Here is a 24,337-nt window from a genome sequence, read left to right as displayed (position 1 = left end):
AACTACAATATTAATGGGGTAATCATTAGTATTATAGGGACCCAACATAATAGGTGAGATCGTTCCTCAATCTTCTAAACAGCATAGATATATCCTTACAGCAACAGATTAGTTTACTAAATGGGTAGAAGTAGTTCCACTCAAGACAGCTAATGTTCATAGATCTGTTCATAATCACCAGGTTTGGGTTGCCTTCCGCTTTAATGTTTGATAATGCATCATATTTTTGTGGTAATGCAATGACTGAATTTTCACTCAAAAGGGGTTTCAAGCTTAAATACTTTGCCAATTATTACCCACAAGGGAATGGGTTAGCTGAATCTACAAATAAGAATTTAATCAGAATCATTAAGCGAACTATTGACCAAAATCATAAAAATTGGCATAAGTATTTAATATATGCTTTATGGGCAGATCGAATAACGCAGAAAGCCTCCATTGGCACTTCTCCCTTTAATTTATTTTATGGGAAAGAAGTGGTTCTCCCAACACATCTGGCAATTCCCTCTTTAGCCTTGGTTCAATATATTGATGAAGCACCAACTTCTTCCTTACAACTAAGGCAATTGGAATTAATTAAGTTAGAAGAACAACGAGAACGGGCTAAGATAACTCACGCTAATCATCAAGCATTAGTGAAGGATTCTTTTGATTCAAACATGATAACCAGAAAAGATTTTCAGATGGGAGATCTAGTTTTAAAATGGGACAAGGCTCATGAGGAAAAAGGGAAACATACAAAATTTCAAAGAATGTGGCTTGGTCCTTTTCAAATCATAGAAGTCATAGGTCCGCCTACTTTCATGTTACATGATTTAACAGGGAAAAGAGATTCTTTACATGTTAATGGTCAGATCCTCAAAAATTATTTTCCATAGAAGATCATTCTTCTATTTTTGTAGATTAGTTCTTTTTCTTTCCATAATAAAACCAGTTGTAAATGGTTACATTTGAGATTCACGAAAAAGACACAAATTCTCTTTTAAGATTTTGTTTTTTTCGTTTTTACTTGTATAAATAGAATTATTTCTAAAAAATTGATCATTACTATTGAAAGATACAGTTAAAAACTCTAGACCTAGAAATGATACTAGTTTCAACTATATAAACTTTGACAAAAAATACCTTTAGTTAGAAATGGTTTTATTTTAGTCTAATGAAAGGTATAAATAACAAAAATGAAGATTCTCTGTAGAAAATCTCTTTCCAAAAACTCTATCATTGTCATCCAGAGCTGTCTTAAGGAAACAATGACTTCCTCCCCGCCTAGGAAACTACAATATTCAGAGAATGATCCAAAGATACACTTTAACTTAAATAGTAAGAGGTCTCATCACGAGTCGACTTATCATGATCATAGATATTATAGCTTGCTGACTTTGCCAATACTGTACACCACAACAGGGAAATGACTCAAGATTGTTGCAATCAAAAGACAAGGGGTCTCATCACGAGCCAGCTTGTTCAGCAAAGTTATAAATCAGTGAATGGTTGTGTCATGAATTGGCTACCAAACCAAGACATTTTTCTTTAAGGATAAAAAGAAAGTGAAAGCGAAAAGTGTGGAAATGGATTTTTCTTTGAAAGTTGTAAATTTCTCTAAGTAGGATATAGGATCATTGCTGGATAACAGGTAACCCTGTCGAAGCAATAAACGCTTGCTGGCAGCAGAGGCTCTACCTATGACAAATGAGCATATTTAAAACTGATTTACAGATAAGGCTTTGTTTTTATCTTTATAAACCAAGTAATGACTGATGTAGATAGAAGGACTAGCTTGAGGGAGTAAATAATCAAAGTTGAAAAAAGAAGAAACAAAATATCATTGATAGGTAAAAGCATAATGTACTTAATCTTTCTATAATAAAGTTTAATTTTCTGGAAAATTTTCTGTTTTGGGAGTTTTGAAAATTCAAAAGAACAACAGAGATAACTGGTTCTTCCAAGTGAATTGCCAATTGTTGTGGCTAGCAACAACCCCCCTTCTTATTTAGTGTTATTCGGGACCCTCAATTAAAATTTTTAAAAAATCAATTAGCGCTTATATTTCCTTTTTCAATAAAAACTTACCATCATAAACTTAGGAAGACCCCCTTGAAAAATCTAAAAATCTAAGTTCTATGATAAGGTAAGACAAAATCTTTCCTTAGGAAATATCGCATCGCAAAAGGATAACAGGATACCTCCTTACAAGCCGAATTCTAACATTGCGAGATCGCGATACGTGATAATAAACAAATATCGCATCGCATACATCAAAGACAACTTACATTGAAACACCTTAAATTGTTGATATGTGATGATGCATATCGCAAATCAAATTTTACTGAAAACAGATTAACGAAGATTGTCATATATTACGTTCCTGTGATATTGCGATATTGCGATTTCGCGATAGAGCGACAATGCGATAATGCGATATAGCGAGCTATCAACTTTGCGATGTTGTGATTCTGCGATGTTGCGATCTACGATATTGCGAAGCAAATCACAAAATCACTTCATCGCAGATCTTTCGGGCTCGTGGTTCAAAAAAGTATTTTCCATAAACCGACACCTGGTTATGTGCTTTAATGCTAATCAATGAGTTAGTTGCCAGTTATTAATGGAATATGGTTTCATGCTTATCGAAAAGTCATTTCACGTAAGGTGGTATATTTTATACGTCTTCAGCATTTAAAACTTTCCCATCACCCTTCCTTATCATTATTTTCACTTCACTTGTGAATTGCAGGAACGGAGAATAGAGAACGATACAAAGCAATACGCAGGATATTATGGGAAAGAAAAGCAAAGCTCTGAGCTCTGAAGAGAAAGAAATGGCACCCTTGTATACAGACACAGCCTGTAACAGAGACGCTGGTATTGCTACGTGGGAAGGCATGTATAATCTACTTGAGGAGGAGAATCCCAGAGTAATGGAAGTTACTGCTACTGCGGGCTCACATAGTTCTTCTAAGGCATCCATCACAGAGCTATCTTGTTCGTTCTTACACCGGATAGCAGCAAGGCCCAAAATTCTCTCATACACGGACATGGTTAAATGGATACTGGACAGCGTTGATATCATAAATAGATAGTTTAAGACTCAGGGTCAAGAGCTTATGAATTCGTTATTTTCACATAATTTGAACTTTATTTCCGCTAAAAGAAGACGCACAAAAGGCGAAAAACGCACCAAGAAAGCCCGGATCAAGAAACGGAGGCAGTTTCTGATGCGCGATTAGTGCTTAACGCTAATCGCTGAGAAAAATTTCTTGAAAAGGAAAGCTTCTAATTGCTTAGTCACCTGTAAGCCCAAAAAAGTGGTAGGAAAGAAATAATAGAAGTAAAAAGTAAAATTTGAATCCGAAAACTAGTGGATGACTCTCAAGTGTATCATCAATTCTGCCTAGAAAATGGCACTGGCTCTTGCCGGTTCTGTTTTCTTAGCTCATCTAAAATCGGAAGTCAGCCAGCCGACTCTTCTCAAACAGATGCTGGATGAGTGCAATTTCAAGGAGCAAATACAGAAGTAGTTTTAATTTTAGATTCAATTTTAGTTTTAATTTTGCTTTATTTTTGCCTGAAATGAGGACGGTCATTTAAACTGCATCCTGCATTTTTGTAATAATTTATTTTTAAATTTAGTTAGTAGTATTTAAACCCTTCTCATGCATTTAGAGAAGGGTCCTGAAATTTGTCAAAAACTTATCCCCAAAACATGCACTTTTGTACCTTCTGAGGAGGTTTTGATGAATGAATGGAACGGGATTTATTGATACTTGCATTTAATATCTGCTATTGATGTTGCACTTTTGTACTCTTAGTGGATGTTAGATCAAGAAGAGATAAATCATTATCGCTTGAAGCTCATGAGTAGGACTAGCTATAAATGGTACTTTTATCTCTTAACTATTTCTGCCTTTGTGTTAAAGTGATATTCATGTTCAGTTGTTTATATACTGATGCGTGAATCCCTGAGTTATCATTTGGCACTTTTGTACGGTGATAGCTATTTATTTATGCTTAATGTATGAAAAGCTTATTATGCGATATGTTTTTCACAACTGTTTCGTCTAACTTTTTATACGAAGTGGTTCATCCTTATTGAATTATTTTCTCATAACAGTTGAATGATCTTTATTACCAGTTGTTATTTGAAATCATTTTAGATCGCATAACGGAAAGATTACACCCCGAGTTAGTGTAGACTTAGATATTTATGCTTATTAGAATACAATTTCCATATTATTAGATTAGAGTTAGAATAAAAGTATTCCATTTAGAAACTGTTAGAAAGAGAAATATCAATCCTTCACACACACACACACATAAATCGGGAAACTGGTCCCATATCCCTAGTCGGACCCACTATACCAAACGAAAAAGGAGCTGCTAACCAAGGTCCGGACCGGGTGGGTACCCCCCTTGTTGTAGACCCGATTTTTGGGGCTTCAATAGGTTGATGCCATGGTGGAGGAGTATGAATCCATAGTTCGTAATAATGTTTAGGATGTGGTCTTGAGACTGAAGGACAAGTAATTTGTGAGTTCCCGTTGGCTTTACAAGGTAAAGCAAGCTGCAAATGGTAGTGTGGAGAAGCATAAGGCTAGATTTGTGGCTCGTGGATTTTCATAGGTAGAGGGGATTGACTATGATGAGACCTTTGCTCCTGTTGCAAAGTACTCAACGATCATATTTATATTGGCACTATAAGCATGTATGGGTTGGAAGATACGTTAGATGGATGTGAAGACAACCTTCCTTAATGTCATGATTGAGGAAGAGGTGTACATAGAGAAAACTGAAGGTTTTGAAGCCTTTGACGTGAGTTACATGTGTTCCATCTCAAGAGAGCATTGTATGGGCTGAAGCAAGCACCCCATGCTTGGTACACCAAGATAGACAACTACTTCACCGAGCTGGGCTTTGTGAAGAGTGAAGTGGATGAGAATCGTACCACATAGTGGTGGAAGGTAAATTGTTGATCATTGTACTTTATGTTGATGATCTCATACTAACAGGTGATGATCAAATGATCAAGTCTTGCAAGTAGGACCTTGCAAGAGAGTTTGAGATGAAGGACATAGGGCTCATGAATTACTTTCTTGGCATGGAGGTATGGCAGGGAGATGGGGAGTTTTTTGTGTATCAGGCAAGTATGACAACAGGATACTCAAGAGATTCCACATGGAGAGTAAAAAATCCATGGAGACTCCTCTAGCAGGTAATTGGAGGAAGGAGGATTCTACTTTAGGGGAAGTAGTGGAAGCTACTATTTACAAAAAGCTTGTGGGTTCACTCATGTACTTGGTGAACACATGACTGAATATGTGCTATGAAGTTAACCGGCTTAGTCAAGCGATGGTTAGGCCTACCAAGTTGTATTGGAAGTCTGCAAAGCATGTGTTGAGATACCTCAGGGGCACTTATTAGTAAGGATTATGGTACAAAAGGACAAAGGGAGTGAAGCTTCAAGGCTTCACCAATGCAGATTGGGCAAGGAGTCAATCCGACCGGAAGAGCGCATCAGGAGGGATCTTTAGTGTTGGGTCAACGAAATTTTCTTGGTATAGTAGGAAACAAAGATCGGTTGCACTCAGTTCGGAAGAGGCAGAGTACATGGCTGTGAGTCAGGCAACATGTGAGGCCATTTGGATGAGGAATATCCTAGTTGGTTTGTTTGGTCAATAGATGGATCCAACTGTGATTCACTGTGATAATCAGAGTTATATCAAACTCTCTAAAAATCCAATGTTTCATGATCGGTCCAAGCATATTGATATCCAATATTATCATCTTAGAGATTGTGTATTGAGGTAGATTAAATTGTTAGAGTACATTTCCATGGAGGAGAAAGATGCTGACATTTTGACAAAGGCATTGTCAAGATGTAAATTTGAGTTTCACAGAGACAGGATCAGGGTAGCTGATAATACCTTTCTTGTTGAGAGGTAGTGTTGAGAAATGACAACAAGAAATTCTAGTTTAATTTGTCTTTGAAATAAACTGAGAATTAAAATCAAATTCTATTCTCATAGCAACTTGTAAATAGTTACTTAAGTTTAATTAACTTAATTAGCTTAGCAATTTTGAGTTGGAAGTCTTTTCGAAGTCATGTATATGTTCTCCCTAAGTTTTAGGGGTCCAATATGAGTTTAAATTGAGTTGGAAATTAGATCACTCAGTTTACTGAGTTAAGTTTTGTTAAATTGGTTCTAAATTGTTTTTGGAACTAATAAAGGACTAACAATCAGTTGGTGCACTAATGAATCCACTAGTGCTACTCTATTTAACTGAAGATTCCCTCATGAGAAACTCATGCATGTCAGTTCACAGACAATTACCCACTTGAGACTAGAGTGCAGGGACAATGTACTATCAGTTGTATGATTTACTGAGTTGTAAATGTCACACATGCATAAGTGATTGATCCTATATTTGGATTACACAGTTTTAGAAGCATGAATTCCCTTTAAATATGGGCTATTCATCCTAGGAACTACACAAGAAACTAGGGGCTTGGAGAGCTGCAGAATTGGCTAAGTGTTGGTCAAGAGCGAGCTTGTGAGCTGAGAGAGACGAGCATACTTGTGTGGAATTGTTCTAGTGAGAACAAGCTTTGTATTTTCACTATATTTATGATATATGCAATATAGATAGTTGGGTTTTGAGCGGTGACTTTCCCCATATACATCTTGTGCTATGTGCCATTGATTTATCTTATTCTTGTTCATATTTTTTCATTGGTCTATTGGCTTCTGTTGGTTGAAATTAGAAGCAGATTCTTTTCTTTTTCTTTAGTACGTTGCATGAGCTTGTGAATCTACATGATTTTCTACAAGGTTTTTGAATATTTGGTACATCTTGTCGAAGAAAAGCAAGGTCAATCTAAATGTCACATTGGTGTGTCTATCTTTGAATATTATACCGATGACAATGATATTTGATCCGTTCTTCTTAAATGTTCAATCTAATTTAGTTACAATTGATGCTCCTCCTCCTAAGACTTTTCATCCTTCCTCACCTCTTGCACACTATTCACTATAACCATATATATTTGATAATTTTCGTATACCAGTAGTTCCTATAAATCATTTAGATATTTATCTGGCTGGTTGTGGTCGCAATCAGGTACATGATGGTGTGATCCTACAATTAGAGGATGAAAAGTTTGAATACATTATTCATGACCTATTCAATTGTAAATCTTTCATAAGTCAGGAGGAAGATGTTCCAAATCTATATAATCAAGTGAGTTTTTCAATCAATGCATTTAAATTCTCTATCCATCATGAGTCTAATATGCCTAATTTTAAATCTGATCAAACTAGTGGTATTACTAATGTTTTTACTGATACATCTGACAATAGTGGTGCATGTCTACTTATCGAATTCTGTAAGCCATCCAAATTCGACGATCCACCATTAAAAATTCAGAGACCTGTCAAGAGATTGAGGCACTTCAACCTCTACTAATGGTTATGTCAGGTTCTTGTAACCCTGATGAGATCTCTAAAATAAGTTGGATCTATATTTTCATGCATAATTATTTCCTTAACATTCATCCACTGGGTGTGAGTCCATTCTCAAAGGACTTTCGAAATTTCCAAGTTAATCTTCCTAATCCTCAAGATAAACTTTATGATTAGATAAAGGATTCTTGTTTGGTTAACTCCTTTTCATGTGAATCCCTTATATTAGACCAAGGGTTGGAGAATGAATCTTTTGTGGATCCTTACAACCTTAAATCTTGTCATTCTAGCTATCAAGATAAATGTCATTTTAGGTTGGAGGATTCCTCTCTGTCAAACTCTTTTGATATCATTCATCTTTTTATCTCTTTTGTACATGTTTTGAAGTTAATAATCTTCCTAGACAATTTATCTCATTGAGTGATAGAAAATGCTTGAATAATTCAACATACCAAAACCTTCATGCTGATACAATTACTAGGTTTGATTTGACACGTGTTCCTAATCTGTTGTCAGCTTAGTATCCTAATTGGTTTCCTATATTTATGGTGTCAACAATTGTTTTTTATGCCCTAAGCTTTCATATTGTTGGTTCTGCATGTAACTGAATACAAAGGGAACCAATAGAAAATCAAGAACCTTATATGTTAATCAAACAATTTGATCATAATACCATAGATTCTCTTTGCGATTCGAATGTGTTAACTAAAAATTTATTTTCTCATGAGTCTGAGGGTTTTCAATTTGGTTGTTTTGAATATCAAGATCCAATTGTCGAATGGTTAGATAAAACTAACTCGAAAAGTTCCTATGTTAATAATAAGCTTCGATATTTTTTGAGGTTTGCTTAGCGGGATAACACAGATGTAGGTACATCCACAAAAAGATTTTTGTTTCTTTGTTGTTCCAAGCGATAAGGTAAAGTTTGAGACTGGCTCAAACCAGTTGGTATGACACATCATTTTGTTAATAAGCAAGACCTTCAGTTCATTGTGAAATTTTTTCAAGTTGTTATCTTTTATTTTGCACAACACTTTATATTTCTTTTATTTGTTACCATATTTGTGTTTTCAGTTTAGGAGTGATTACGGTGGTTACTTTTGAAATTACATTAAACTTAGCCCCGACCTTCTAGCTCGTTAGGTTAGGAGTAGGTCTAGTTGTATTTTAGTTTCCCTTGTAAATCCATACTACATTTTCTCTCTTTAGCCTTTCATTTTTTTCTCATTTATGTCTCGCATGCTTCTTTTGGCTTAGTTTTGTATTTTCTTTGTTCTTTTGTTCTTGTTTCCTTGTTTTGTCTTCTCTTTTCTTCCATGTTTTGTTTAATAACACTATGCATGAAATATGTTCTTTTTGGCTCAAAATACAATGTGGCAAATTTTTGAAAGGCAATTGTGATGATGAACAATGCTTGAAAAATCTGTTATCCTCTTCTCTATTTGGGTTTATGTATATTTAAATCCAATGATGTCTGAATGGAAAATATGATTCATTCTAGATGGAAGGTCTTTGGTCGAACTACGAAGCCCTTGTATTTATTAAGATCTCCATTCTTGACTCAACCTTGTATTGAACAATGTTTTAACCTGTCGACTCAGCTGAGTAGAGAAGGGAAAGGAGAAATTTTAAAATGATCATATTAACTCCAATTATCTTTCAAATCCCTTAAACAATGAACAAAACTATCTTGCAAATTAAATAATTCGAGATTCCTTTTCCACTATCAAAATAAATAAATGCCTTTGCACATTCTATTAGTAATTAAATAAAGGGTGAAGAAGAGAAAGGTTTCATGTGTAGAGCGGTGAAGCAATAAACTTCACTGGGGTATTAAATAAGACTACTAGCAGTGAAGCGATGCTTTTGATTCCTTAAGGTGACTCCATTGGGGTACTGAACAAGCTCCCTAGTAGTAGAGAAACACTTGGGAATGTGCTTAACTCTGATGATCAAAATATTAGTATACTTATTATTCTTCTCCCCTATCAAAATAGTGGAGGTATGACTAGTCTTGTAAATGTGTCGGAAGCAAGAAAGGACAAGAAAAGACTATATATTTAACTCAGATAAGTGGTAAATATGGGGAAATCTACATGGTGAATCAATCCTTCCTAAAACACTGATACCTTGCACTCAAGGGTAAAAACTGAACATAGAAGCTAGAGTTCTACCAATGTGTTGCCAAGTGTGTATGCTGCGATCAACAACCTCCAAAATTTTTCTTACACTTGAATTTTGGAACCTATTGAGGATATTACGATCTATCATTCCATGGTTACTTCATCTTTGACTGATTTTTTTCTAAGCACTAAAGTCTTCTTCTCGGGTTCTCAGTGTCAAATTCACTTGCTCACACATGATTGGTATTTTATAAAATCATGAGCACATAGTTCTTATGCGAGCCTAGACAATTGATAGTTAGTGCGCACTTTCCATTAACAATCCCCCTCACTTTGGTTGCAATTGTACTTCTATTTTGGTGAGTTTTCCCAACTGTCACTTTTGCACACCTTTTCTTTCACAAGTGTCTCTTTTATGTTCGCGACTATATTTTTTGCTTGCTTTCACTTAAAAAATGGTGTTTTCATGTTATCTTCACTCTGCATGTGTCACTTTCAATTTCTTTAGCTTTTTCCAGTGACATTTTCACATTTTCTTATTGTCACAAGGGCCGCTTCAAACCATTTTCACTCATGTATGTGTGCGGGGGAAATTAATTGTTTAATAAAAAGATAACTAATCACCTGAACATTAATTATCAACCTGAGGAACACATTTTTATTTCAAGGAATTCCACAAAATATATGCAAGTAGCTACCAACAACCAATATTTTTCCTATATGAGATTCTTGTGATAACTTACAATTACTTCTATTGGTTGGAAATAAATCTATCTTATGCACACTCTTAAAGCAATATTGATCTAGAAAGCCTAATAAAACCTCAAAAAATAAATAAGAGAACTGAAAATAAATTTTATTTCTAATTGAATCAAACTTGCATACAAAAATAGGAATTTAATGAGAAGCTGAAATTATAACTTCAACCTACATAAATATTCCACTCTATGTTGTAAAATCTATCAGAAATCATTACAAATTCAAAACAATTATTATTTCAAAAAGAAGCAACAAGAATTCAAAGGAACAATAATCATATGTATAAATAACAATAATAATAAGAGAGATACAACAAGTTGTATTCACATTAGAGTTGTTGCATGCCAGCAAAAAATAAAGTAACAATCATTTATTCAAATCAAAGAACTGTACATTTTTACTATGGATTCAATAGATCAGGTGATATACTAAAACATAATACAAGAATCTACTCTACTCTTTAGCAGAAGCCACAACTTGATTGATGAAAACAATAATCAAAAAGAGGAAGAATATCAATGGCACATAACACAACATTTCTCTGAGGCGAGCAACTACTCAAAACCCCGAATATCTATATTGCATTAATCCAGAAGACCTGAGAAGAAAATACAATGCTTGTTCCTCCTGAAAATTCATGTACAAGTATAATCTAACTCTCTACCTCAGAAGCATGCTCTAGCCAACACTTAGCCAATTCTGCTACCTGTGTAGCCCCTACTTCCTTGCACAATTCATAGAGGAATTAGCCTCTATTTAATGAGGAAATCCTTCTTCCATAACTGTGTAATCCAAACATAGGTCCTAAAATTATTGCATGCACCATCAGTAAAACTCAGAAAATTATACAACTAATAATACACTGTCCCTACACTCTAGTCTCAACTGGGTCTTCCTCTAAACTGAAATGTATGAGTTATTCTTGAGTGAATCTTTAGTTAGCTGGTATGGAACTGAGGATGCACTGGTGTACTGACTCACTACTAAACCTCTACTAGTTCCTCCAATAGTTAGAACTAGTTTAACTGACTATAACTTAGTTAAACTAGGTTATCTAATTACAACTCCAATAAACTCAATATGGACCCATAAAATTGAGGGATCACACTTACATGACTCCAGATAGTCTTTCAACTTGAAATTCCTAAGTTAACTAAGTCAACTTAACTTAGTTTAACTATTAAAAGTTTCTATGAGAAAATAATTACAATTTAGTTCTCAATTTAATTCAAGGACAAACTAAATTATAGTTTCTAGATGTTAGCTTTAACATTTCTTGTTGCTATTTTCAACACTCGCTCTCAACAAGAAAGGAATTCAACTCTGTCTCGATCGTGAACCTTTGGAATGTTCTGCATGCAAGACTTCTCTCTAGTGTTGTAGTTACAAAAACTCCTAAAACTGAAAAAATAACACCCAACCTGAATCAGTACGATGCATCTATCATCAAAGTCTCTAACTGCTCCTAGCTCTACCTTTATCGACTGAAAATTCTGCACTTCTGCTGACTCTGCTTTTATGCACATTTGTCAACTCTACTTTACACTCTCTAGTATCTGACTGCTCTAGCCTCTATCACTTTGATCTTTGACTGCATCAACCACCACTGATCCATCCTGCCACTATGTGCTTTGGGCTCTCATAGCAAGGTATGGTCCAAGAGATAAAACCTCTCAATGGACCTTGCCCAATTTCTTCCCTCTTGGGACTATCACTTCATATCACCCCACCTCTCACCTAGAGGTATGGCTGCATGTTCTCCCTTTGCCCAACTGACTTGAAATTCCCCCCTACTGGAGGTCTCTGCTTGAGTGAATGTCTCCACTTGGTCTCCTCTCTTCTTCTCCAATTTTGGTTGCTCCAAAACTTTCTAAGTTTGCTTCTAACACTACTTCTTCTATGTTGAGTAGATCTCTCCACTTGGTCTCCTCTTGACTTCTCTAATTATGGTTTCTCCACAATTTCCTGAAGTTGCTTCTGATGCTTCTTTTGGGGTTGCATTTTGAGATGTAATTCACTCTCCGTCTCAACCACCAAGTCTCTAAACTTTGCCTTGCTCCTCAAGGCTTTTCATGCATCTTGTACCTAAAGAGCATAAAGTTTCTTGACTCGTACACTGATCTATTTCACCGATCCCATGGTGATGTGTAAAAGGAAAACCTTTCCCTTACTAAAAATCACATCATAGCCAAGATCCTCCAATACCACAACATAGAAAAGATTCTTATTTAGTCCTGGAACATACATCACATCTGTGATTCTGAGAGGGGAGTCAAATTCCCATCTAAAAGGTTCTGCTTGAGGTCTTTCTCCTCAAAGTCATTAAAGAGATCTTTGCTCCTCGTCATATGGAACAAGGCACCACTGTCAAGATACCACATGTCTCTCATTACAGAGTTGACCATGCATGCAATCTAAGTGAAATCAAGTTTGAATTGTGAAGCTAAAGCTTCACCTACTGTAGCTACTACAGACTCCTCTTGCTTTCTTTCTTCCATGGGAAATTCGTGTCATAGTTCCCATACTCATGACAGTGAATACATTTGACATTTGAAAAGTCCTTCTTCTTTCTACCCACCTCACCTTGGGACTTCTTTCCCTTGGCTTTCTTTTCCTTAATCGCTAAGGCAACATCCTCTTCCACTTCTTTGGAAGATGTCCCATCTCTAGTGTTCTGTCAAAACTCTTCTTGTACCAAGTCTGACCACAACAGCTCCCAATATGGTAGCTTCTCCCTCCCATTGATAGAGTCTTGATAACTATGCCAACTCTTGGGAAATATTAGAAGAGATAAACTCACCGTTTCGTCCTCAGAAACAATAACCCTAACACTTCCAAGCTCATCCCGACAATGGGTAGACTTGGTCAAGTAATTCAGAATTGAATCACCCTTCTCCATCTTGATATTTCTGAGTTTTTCCTTCAGTGACAACTTCCTATGGTCACTGCTATTCTGAAATAGGTCCATCAATGCCGCCTTCCAATTTGAGTATGGAGTATCCTTTCCATGGATACTCGAGACAATGTGATCTTGAACTCCCTCAAGAATAATCCTCCTCGCCCTTACCACACACTTGCTCCATTCAACCAAATATTTAGAATTTGATGTTGGAGGCTTAGGAATGTCTTGATCAATGAATTCCTTCAGGCCATTGTCTCCCAACACTTCTTCCATCATTTCTTTCCAAGCTATGTAATTCAAGCTGCCATCCAAGGCATACTCAAGTCTCAAATCGTAGAAATCCATTTTCTGACTCTGAAGTATGAACAGCAAATTCGAATTTCACCTGCACAAAAAACTCAAAATCTCCTCTTCTATACTGTCTTCAGATCCAATACCATGTAGATTTTCCTATAGATTCAACAACTCATGTGATATACTAAAAAATAAGACAATAATATACTCTACTCTTCAGTGGAAACCACAACTTGTTTGATGAAAACAATGATCAGAAAGAGAAAGGATATCAATGGCACATAACACAATATTTCTCCAGGGAAAGAAACTACTCAAAACCCTGACTATCTATATTTCATTAACTAGAATATTTGAGAAGAAAATACAATTCTTGTTCCTCTTGAACAATTCTTGCACAAGTATAATCTAACTCCCTGTCTCACAAGCCCACACTAGCAAAAAAATAGCCAATTCAGCTCCCTATGGAGCCCCTACTTCCTTGTGTAATTCTTAAAGGAATTAGCCTCTATTTACTGAGGAAATCCTTCTTCAATAACTGCGCAATCCACACTTAAGTCATCAACTGATTGCATGCACCATCGATACAACTCGTAAAATTATACAACTGATAGTACACTGTACCTTCACTCTAGTCTCAACTGGGTCTTCCTATGAATTGACATGAATGAGTTATTCTTGAGTGAATCTTCAGTTAGCTGGTGTGGCACTAAGGATGCACTGGTGCACTGACTCACTCCTAAACCTCTACTAGTTCCTCCAATAGTTAGAACTAGTTTAACTGACTATAACTTAGTTGAACTGAGCTATCGAATTACAACTCCAATAAACTCAATCTGGACCCCTAAAATTTAGGGATGACACTTACATGACTCCAGATAGAATTCCAACTCGAAATTCCTAAGTTAACTAAGTCAACTTAACTTAGTTTAACTATTACAAGGTGCTATTAGAAAACAATTACAATTTAATTCTCAATTTAATTCAAGGAAAAATTAAATTATAATTTCTAGATACTATTTTTAACATTTCTTGTTGCTATTTTCAACACTCCTTCTCAACAAGAAAGGAGTTTAACTCTATCCCTATCCTAAACCTTTGGATTTTTTTGCATGTAACACTTCTCTCTAGTGTTGTAGCTACAACAACTCCTGCAAAAATAAAAATAAAAAATGGACGTCCAAACTCAATCAGTATTATGCATCTATCATCGAAGTCTCTGACTGCTACTAGTTCTGTCTTTGTCAATTGAAAACTTTGTGATTCTTCTGACTCTAAATTTCTACACTATTGTCAACTCTACTCTGCACTCTCCAGTATCTGACTACTCTAGCCTCTATCACTCTGATCGTTGACTCCATCAACTGCCACTGGTCCGTCCTACTACTATGTACTTTGGGCTCCTATAGAAAGATATGGTCCAAGAGATAAAACCTATCAATGGACCCTACCCAATTTTTGCCATCTTGGGACTATCACTTCACATCACCCCACCTCTCACCTTGAAAAATGGTTGCATGTGCTCCCTCTAGGAACTTGGCTCGAAATTTCCCCCTATTGGAGGTCTATGCTTGAGTGGATGTCTCCACTCAGTCTCCTCTCTGCTTCTCCAATTGCGGCTGCTCCAAAATTTTTTGAGTCTGCTTCTGAGGCTGCTTCTTCTCTACTTGAGTGGATCTCTCCACTTGATCTTCTCTCCACTTCTCTAATTGTGGTTGCTTCAAAATTTTGTGAAGCTACTTCTGAGGATTCTTCTAGGGCTGCATGTTGAGAGGTAATTCACTCTCCCTCTCGACCACCAAGTTTCTAACCTTTTCCTTGCTCAAGGATTGGCATGCATCTTGTACCTCAAGAGAATATAGTTTCTTGACTCAGACATCAATCTATTTCACCTGTCCCATGGCGATGTGTCTAAGGAAACCTTTCCCTTACTAAAAATCACATCATAGCCATGGTCTTCCAATATCGCAACAGAAACAAGATTCTTCTTTAGTTCTGGAACATACATCACATATGTGATTCTGAGAGGGGATCCAATCTCCCTCTGAAAGGTAACTATACCGATCCCAGTAGTGCTATACCTCCCCTCATATCCAAACTCTATGTTCTGCTTGAGGTCTTTCTCCTGAAATTCACTAAAGAGATCTTTGTTCCCTGTTATATGGAACAAGGCACCACTGTCAAGATACCACACACCTCCCATTAAAGCACTAGCCATGCATGCAATCAGAGTGAAATCAAGTTTTAATTGTGAAGCTAGAGCTTCACCTGCTATAGCTATTACAGCTCCTTCTTGCTTGCTTTCTTCTGTGGGACATTCGTGGCATAGTGCCCATACTCATGACAGTGAAAACACTTGACTTCCGACAAGTCCTTCTTCTTGCCACCCACCTCGCCTTGGGAATTATTTCCCTTGGCTTTCTTTATCTTAATCGCTAAGGAAAATTCCTCTTCCACTTCTTTGGAAGAGTTCCCATCTCTAGCGTTCCATCGAAACTCTTCTTGTACCAAATCTGACTGCAACTATTCCTAATATGGAATCTTCTCCCTCCCATCGACAGAGTCCTAATAATTGTGCCAACTCTTGGGAAGTCCTAGAAGAGATAGGCTCACCATATCATCCTCGATAGAAATATTCTTGACACTTCCAAGATCATCCTGACAATGGGTGAACTTGGTCAAGTAATTTGGAATTGAGTTTCCCTTCTCCATCTTGATCTTTCTGAGTTTGTCCTCCAGTGCCAACTTCCTATGGTCACTACTATTCTAAAATAGGTCTGTCGATTCCTTCCACATTTAGTATGGAGTATCCTTACCATGGAGACTCGAGACAATGTGATCTTGAACTCCCTCAAGAATAATCAGCCTCGCCCTTACCACACACTTTCTCCATTCAGCCAGATCTTTAGCATCCGATGCTGGAGGCTTAGGAATTTCTTGATCAATGAATTCCTTGAGGCCATTGTCTTCCAATAATGCTTCCATATTTTCCTTCCTGGCTATGTAATTCAAGCTTCCATTCAAGGCATACTTAAGTATCAAACCGTAGAAAGCCATTTTCCGACTCTGAAGTATGAAATGAAAATTCGAATTTCACCTACACAAAAAACTAGAAATCTCCTCTTCTATACCATCTTCAGCTCCAATACCATGTAGATTTTCCTATAGATTCAACATCTCATGGGATATACTAAAACATAAGACAATAATCTACTCTACTCTTCAGCGGAAGCCACAACTGGATCGTTGAAAACAATAATCAAAAAGAGGAAGAATATCATGTTGGGGGTGTGTTATATTCTTTCCAGGATTACCCCACACGCAAGTGAAGTCAATAGCTTGATGTATGCAATGGTCTGTACTAGACTAGACATGGCAAATGCAGTGGGAGTATTGAGCAGGTTTAATGTGAAACCAAGGAAGGATAATTGGATAGCAGTGAAGTAGGTTTTCAGGTATTTGCATGGCACTAGTGATTATGGTTTATGCTACCAAGGAAGACCCAGATTGGATAGAGTTTTGGACATCCGTGGATTTGTTGATGTAGACTGGGTTGGAGATATGGATAAGAGAATATCTATAAGTGGGTATGTGTTTAACCTATTTAGAGGTGCAGTCAGTTGGATGAGTAAGAGACAGTCTGTAGTGGACCTTTCAACTACAGAGGTAGTACACATGGAATCTACTCATGCAAGAAAGGAAGAAGTTTGGTTGCAGATGTTGTGTTCAAGTATGGGGTTAGTACAATGAGCTATAAGGATAGACTGTGACAGCCGAAGTGCAATTTTCTTGGCAAAGAACCCTGCTTATCATTCAAAGACAAAGAACATTGATGTTTAGTATCACCTTTTTAGGGATATGGTTGAGGACAAAAGGGTGTTGCTAGTCAAGGTGGACACTTAGAAAAATATTGTAGATGCAATAAAAAAGTCTGTGAGCACTGAGAAGTTCGCTTAGTGTAGCGAAACAATAGCCATTTCAAGGCTAGGTCAATGACTAAGCTCTCCTATGGAAATAAAACAACAAGTGGGAGAACGTTGGGTGTATGTTACATTCTTTCCACAACTACCCCCCCTGTTGGGGGCTATGCAGGGGGGGCGGTAGCCCCCTACATAGGATCCGGGGCAGTGGCTGGGGAATTTTTTTTGGACCCTATATTAGGTGGGTGAACCTACCTATGGTTTTTTACATGGATTTCGCACATGGTTTTAGGGATGATGGTTTTCTATCCATGGTATTTTGTACATCCGATTAAGGGAACTACGATTATGTTCTTATCCAGGGTTAATGGATTGGGGTTTATGGATGCTTCAACATGTATATATATGTATTGTAACGTTGAAAGGAATATAATGAAAAATCAATCTAGTAGTCCCAGTTTTGGGATCCAGGGGAAAATATCTATGTATATCCATTTTATGTTTTATGCTCTCACCATTGTTTATTTTCTGTTTTTTAGAATTCTTATGTAGGTAATTTCTGTATGGGGTTAAAACCTACATATCAATGGCACATAACACAATATTTATCTGGGGAAAGAAATTGCTCAAAACCGTGACTATCTATATTGCATTAACCAGAAGATCTGAGAAAAAAGTACAATTCTTGTGATTCTTGAACAATTCCTGCACAAGTATAATCTAACTCTCTGCCCCACAAGCCCGCTCTAGCCAACACTTAACCAATTTTGATACTTGTGTATCCCCTACTTCCTTGTGTAATTCCTAGAGGAATTAGCCTCTATTTAATGAGGAAATCCTTCTTCCATAATTCCACAATCCAAGCTTAGGTCCTCAATTGATTGCATGCACCATCTGTACAACTCGAAAAATTATAGACTGATAGTACATTGCCCGTGCACTCTAGTCTCAAATAGGTCTTCCTCTAAACTGACATGCATGATTTATTCTTGAGTGAATATTCAGTCAGATGGTGTGTCACTAAGGATCCACTCGTGCACTGACTCACTACTAAACCTATACTAATTCCTCCAATAGTTAGAACTATTTTAACTGACTATAACTCAGTTGAACTGAGTTATCTAATTACAACTCCAATAAACTCAATCTGGACCCCTAAAATTTAGGGATCACACTTACATGACTCCAGATAGACTTCCAACTTGAAATTCCTATGTTAACTAAGTCAACTTAACATAGTTTAACTATTACAAGTTGCTATGAGAAAATAATTACAATTTAATTCTCAATTTAATTAAAGGACAAATTAAATTAGAATTTATAGATGCTATTTTTAACATTTCTTGTTTCTATTTTCAACAATCCCTCTAAAAAAGAAATGAATTCAACTCTGTCCTGATCCTGAGCCCTTGGAATGTTATGCATGCAACACTTCTCTCTAGTGTTGTAGCTACAATAACTCCTGAAACTGAAAAAAAAAGAAAGAAGAAAAAAACACATCCAATCCAACCTGAATCAGTATGATGCATCTATCATCAAAGTCTCTGAATGCTACTAGCTCTGCCTTTGTTGACTTAAAACTCTGTGCTTCTACTGACTCTGCCTTTATGCACTATTTTGAAATTTTCTCTGCGCTCTTCAGTATCGAACTGCTATAGCCTTTGTCGCTCTGACCTTTGACTGCATCAACCACCACTCATCCATCTTGCTACTATGTACTAGGGCTCCCATAGCAAGGTATGGTCCAAGAGATAAAACCTATCAATGGACCTATTGTGACCATCAACAACCCCCATTTTATTAGTGTTAGAAATAACATTAATAAATGGGGACCCTTCCAAAAAATCAAATCTTAGCATTTAATGTTGCTTTTGTTTTTAGAATAAAACAAGATATCAAAGTAGAACTTGCTAAAACATGTAAATTTACCTTTTCATACTCCAAGCGCATGAAACATCACAAACTATGAGTTACCTTATAAAAAGCACTATATGACCACAAAACCTAAGAAAAGCTTTGTAAGCAGAAAGTCTCGAATATTAAGAAAAACTTTGAAAAACCCACCTTTAAAACAATATCATCGCATCACAAAAGATCACAGTGGGCATCTATTATAAAAGTAACTCCTTGAAAATGCGATCCGCGAGAATGCGAGATCAAAAAGTATTACAACCTCATCCCATCGCAAATTCCAAAATCTGCGATGCTACGTTATGTAAAATGCCCAAATATTGTGAAATGAGATAAGCCTCTCAAAAATCGCATATCACAGCCGCCCAACAAAACGATGATTTCTAACGATAGCAGGTTTTGTGATATTGCGATCTGCAATATTGCGAAGAAATTCGCAAAATCACTTTTATCGCAGATCTAAGGGCTTAGAGTTCTATGACAGTACTTTCCGTTGTTCGATGCAAAGTTATGAACATTAAATCTTAAATCAACGGTCCATTAGTGGTCATTTATTTAAAAAATGATTCGGCTCAGGGTAAAGGACCATTTGATGCAAGGTGATATCTTTGATATGATTTTAGAATTAAAGCTTTCCCGTCACCTTATTTTTGTCTTTCTATTGATGTTTCCTGTATTCATTATTATCTTTATCATATCCTTGCTCTCTGCTTGCAAATTTTTAGGAAGAGTACGCAAAGCGTAATACACGACGAAATGGGGAAGAAAGGCAAAGAACTTGCCTCTGAGAGAACAGAAATGACTCCATTATTCACAGACACCACCTGTACTAGGGATGCAGGATATCTACCTGGGAAGCCATGTACCAATTGTTAGAAGAGGAAAACCCAAGAATTATGAAGGTTACAGTTACAGCAGATGGACACAGCTCTTCTGAAGCATCCCTAACTGAGCTTGCATGCTTGTTCCTACACCGTATTGCTGCGAGGCTGAAGATACTCCCCTACACGGATATGGTGAAATGGATTATAGATCATGTAGACATATCTGATAGAGAGTTCAAGACGGCCAATCAACAAGTCATGGGGTCATTTGCCCCAAATAATCTGAGACGCATGTATCACTTGCTAGAACCCCAGGCTAGCTACAACAAGTAGTTTGTAGAGAAGTTTTCCAAGGAGAATGAAGACTTGGCAGAATGTACAAAGAACTGGTCGAACAATGAGGAAATATTAAAGAAGGATAAAAGCGGTATGTATGCCACTAGCTCTCTTTCTTCTCCTTACTGTTTTTCCACTGCAATGTTGTGTAGACTGTTTGGGAGACCAGACATCAATAAGTTTTCATCAGAGTGGTTACCTCTATTGGATGCGGCTACCAATGCCACCATAATGGATTGGGCCCAAATTTTATCAGATAATTTAGCCTCTACTATTTTAGGATATCAAACTAAAAGAAGTTTTACTTCAAGGGTTTATCCTCCATTCTTTTTGAGTGCCTATGTCATGGACGCCATTTGTTTTGTCTCCGATTTTCCTATTATGGGATGGAAGTGTATGGTACAAAATCCCCTTCTCATTCAGGTTTATCAAAAAGCATTGTGGTAATCCAATTTCATCCCACATTTCTACAAGATTTGTCATGGAGTTATGCTCCATATTCATAAAATTATCTACAACAGAGACGCCCCAAGATTTTCCCCAGAAGCTGAAGTTGACATTCTCCCTGTGGGAAGGTGGTTTGGAGAGGAGTTGTTCACATACATTAGGGTGTTTGGCAGCATTGCTTCACCCCATGTGCTTCCTTTTTACGTCCCCGATAAACTAATGGCCAGGGAAATAGCCTACCAGACCTGTGGCGTTGGGGGAATGAGCAAAGTACTGAAAGATTCTAAAAAGGCCATTTGGCCTCCATTTCTTGTAGTATGTGGAGCTTTTGCATTATTTGACTTAGGTCATGCTTTTAAAGAGGTTGATAATATGCTATGTTTACAACTACCAAAGTTCCCAGGGAGGCAGTATGATCCCTTTGGTGTTGTAAGTAATTTTACTACAATGGTTAAAATAAAAGTGTTTACCAATGAAGAAGATCCCTTTGATGATGTCTTTCTGCAGAAGAACACTTTTAGAGAGGTTCTACATATGGCACAAATTCAGTTTAACCAAGAAGAACTTCAAAAGTTTGACAATTACAGAAAACAGAGGTTAACAAAGGTCCCTTTGGACCAATTGCTTATTGAACCAATAAGGGAGCCTACTCCCAGTGTTAGCATAAGTGGTAGTTCAAAAGAAGAGAAATCTCAATCAAATTCTGAAAAAGAATCAGCTAAAAAGTCCGATAATCAGTCCAAGAGTGAACACAACAGAAGCAAGGGGTCAATTAAAGACACAACTCAATCTACAGAAAAGCATGACTAGCAGGTTTTGTCCCCGAAACAAGCTGAAGTTCCCACTCCCCTTACAAAGTCAACAAAGCCACATGTAGAAGGGGAATGGGAGAATTTTAATAAGTTAATCAACACTGAGGAACAGAGCACAAAGCCACTGACAAACCTAGGAGAGATAGCCACAGAAATGGTGGTAGAAGGGACTATCAATACTCAGGAAATGGAGCATATTCCTATTCTCCGTCGTCTGAAATTGTACTAAAAATAGAGGAGATTCCTCCTCTAGACATATTTTATAGCCCGCAACATAAGGTTTTTGTCAGGAGGCAAAGAAAGAAAAGAAAAATAGATGCCATGCTCGCTCTAGAGGATAAACCTCTGGATGTTATTTGGAAGGACCCAACTATAGACCCATCAGAGAATCTAACTAGGCTCTCTCAGATCACAGGAGCATACGCTTCAGCAACAATTGATAAAGCAATAGAAGTTCAAGTGCTACTAAAAGAAAAGGAGGATAGGATTTTGTTTTTAGAGCAGCAACTACAGCAAGTTAGCATCAGTCAAGAAGCATAAACATAGCTAATAAAACTCCAGCAAGACTTCTAGCAGATGCAATTGAATCATCAAAGAAGTTTGGCCAATAAATAAGAACAGTTACAAGCTATGATAGAACTACATAAGGAGGATCCCAAAATTGGGGAGTTTATCACAGAAGCACTCACTCTTAATGCCCAACTCTTGCAATAGGAAGAAATACTCTGCCAGAATATCTCGCAATGGAATTCCCATTGTGAAACGAACAATAATATTACAAATCAAGTCGTAGATTTACGACTTGATTATGATTCAATTTTTAAGAAGGTTTTAGACTTATTGAACTGGCAAAGATCAGAAGAAGGGAAAAGAGCGGAATTGCCTAGAATTGATGAATCACACAAAAAAATGTTATTTGCAAAATGGATTTCCCAGCTTAAAGAAGCAAAACAGGCGATGGAAGAGGCAGTGGCAGTAGCAAACAGTGTCATTGAGTGCATAAATGAAAATCTGCACAAGGCCAATTTGATATCAAAGACTGCCCCGAGCTTCCTCCCAAAGGCACAACAACTTCAAACAAAGTGGAAACAAATAGCAGAGGAAAAGGCAGAGGTGATTAAGAAGGTAAATAAGTTAAACTAGGACACATACTGGCAGTACCTGGTAAAGTCACATAGCCAATGGATGACCCTGAAACACCTCATAATCTTTGCCGAGAAGATAGTGCCAGCACTAGCTAATGCCATATTTGTAGGATAGTTAAGAGCTGAAGTCGGCCAACCGATGCTCTTAAAAATGATGCTGGACATTTGTAATCTAAAGGATCATATACAAGATTTATCATAGATACAATTTAGTTTAGTTTTAGTTCATTTTTTCTTAAAATGAGGCAGGTGGTTTAAACCTCCTCATCTATTTTTGTAATATTTATTTTTAGGTTTCATTAGAGTAGTATTTAAACCCCTCTCATGCATTTAGAGAGGGGTCTAGAGTTTTATAAAAAACAATTCTTCAGAACGTACAGTTTGCCCCCCACTGAGGAGGTTTTGATAAAATGAATGGAACGAGATTTATTTTTATATGAGTTTGATATCTGCTACTAAAATGTACTTTTGTACTCTTAGTGGATGTTGAGTGATTTGAAGATAAATCTATATTGCTGCAACTCATGAGTAGAACTTATTACCAATGGTATTTTTATCTCCTGATACTTTTTACTTATGTGCCAAGTGATAAATTATTTTCAGTTATTGATATATGAAAGTTTGAATGTTTAGTTGTCATTATTGCACTTCTCTATGGTGATAACTTACTTTTTTATGTTGAGTATATGAATAACCCTTATGCGATATGTTTCTCATAATTCTTTTGACTAACTTTTTATAGGAAACAATCATTTTTAATGGATTCTTTTCTCGTAGTGATTGAATGATTTTCATTATCAATTGCTGTTAGAAATTATTTTAGATCGCATAAGTGAAACGTTACTCCCGGGATAGTTTAAAGTTAGGTGTTTTCTTTCATTAGAATAGATTGCATATGATAGTTAAAAGATAGATTAGATTTAGAATAAGCATTTACTCCATAAAACCCCAAAAAATAAAAACATCATCCCATTAGTACACACATCATAAACAAATTGGGAAATTGGTCCCATCATCCCTAGTCAAAGCCACTATTCCAAATGGAAAAGGAGCTACTTTAAGGTCTAGACCGGGTGGTTATCCCCCTTGTTGTAGACCCGATTTTTTGAGCCTTCAGCATACTTGGTGCTAGAAGGAGGGCCATTATAAGAGTAAAACTCCCTCACCAACACCCTCAACTTCTCGTTCGCATTCTAAATCTTCCATCACTAAACCAAAAGTTGAAAAGAAAAATACAGAGCACATTACTGAAATCCCAAGCAAGCCAGATCATTCTTCTTCAGATCCTCCTGAGTTACAAACTTTAATTCATAAGTTACAGGGAATTTCTTTATCTCAAGAAGAATCTGAGTTTTCCCAAGGTAGTGTCACTTCTCATTTGACCCCGACTCAACGACTGACTAGAGC

This window comes from Pinus tabuliformis, chromosome J (genome assembly GCF_031772625.1).
Source record: "Pinus tabuliformis cultivar Carrire ecotype Pingquan chromosome J, CPIR1, whole genome shotgun sequence".
In the NCBI taxonomy this organism is placed as follows: domain Eukaryota; kingdom Viridiplantae; phylum Streptophyta; class Pinopsida; order Pinales; family Pinaceae; genus Pinus; species Pinus tabuliformis.
This window is presented reverse-complemented; position numbering follows the sequence as displayed.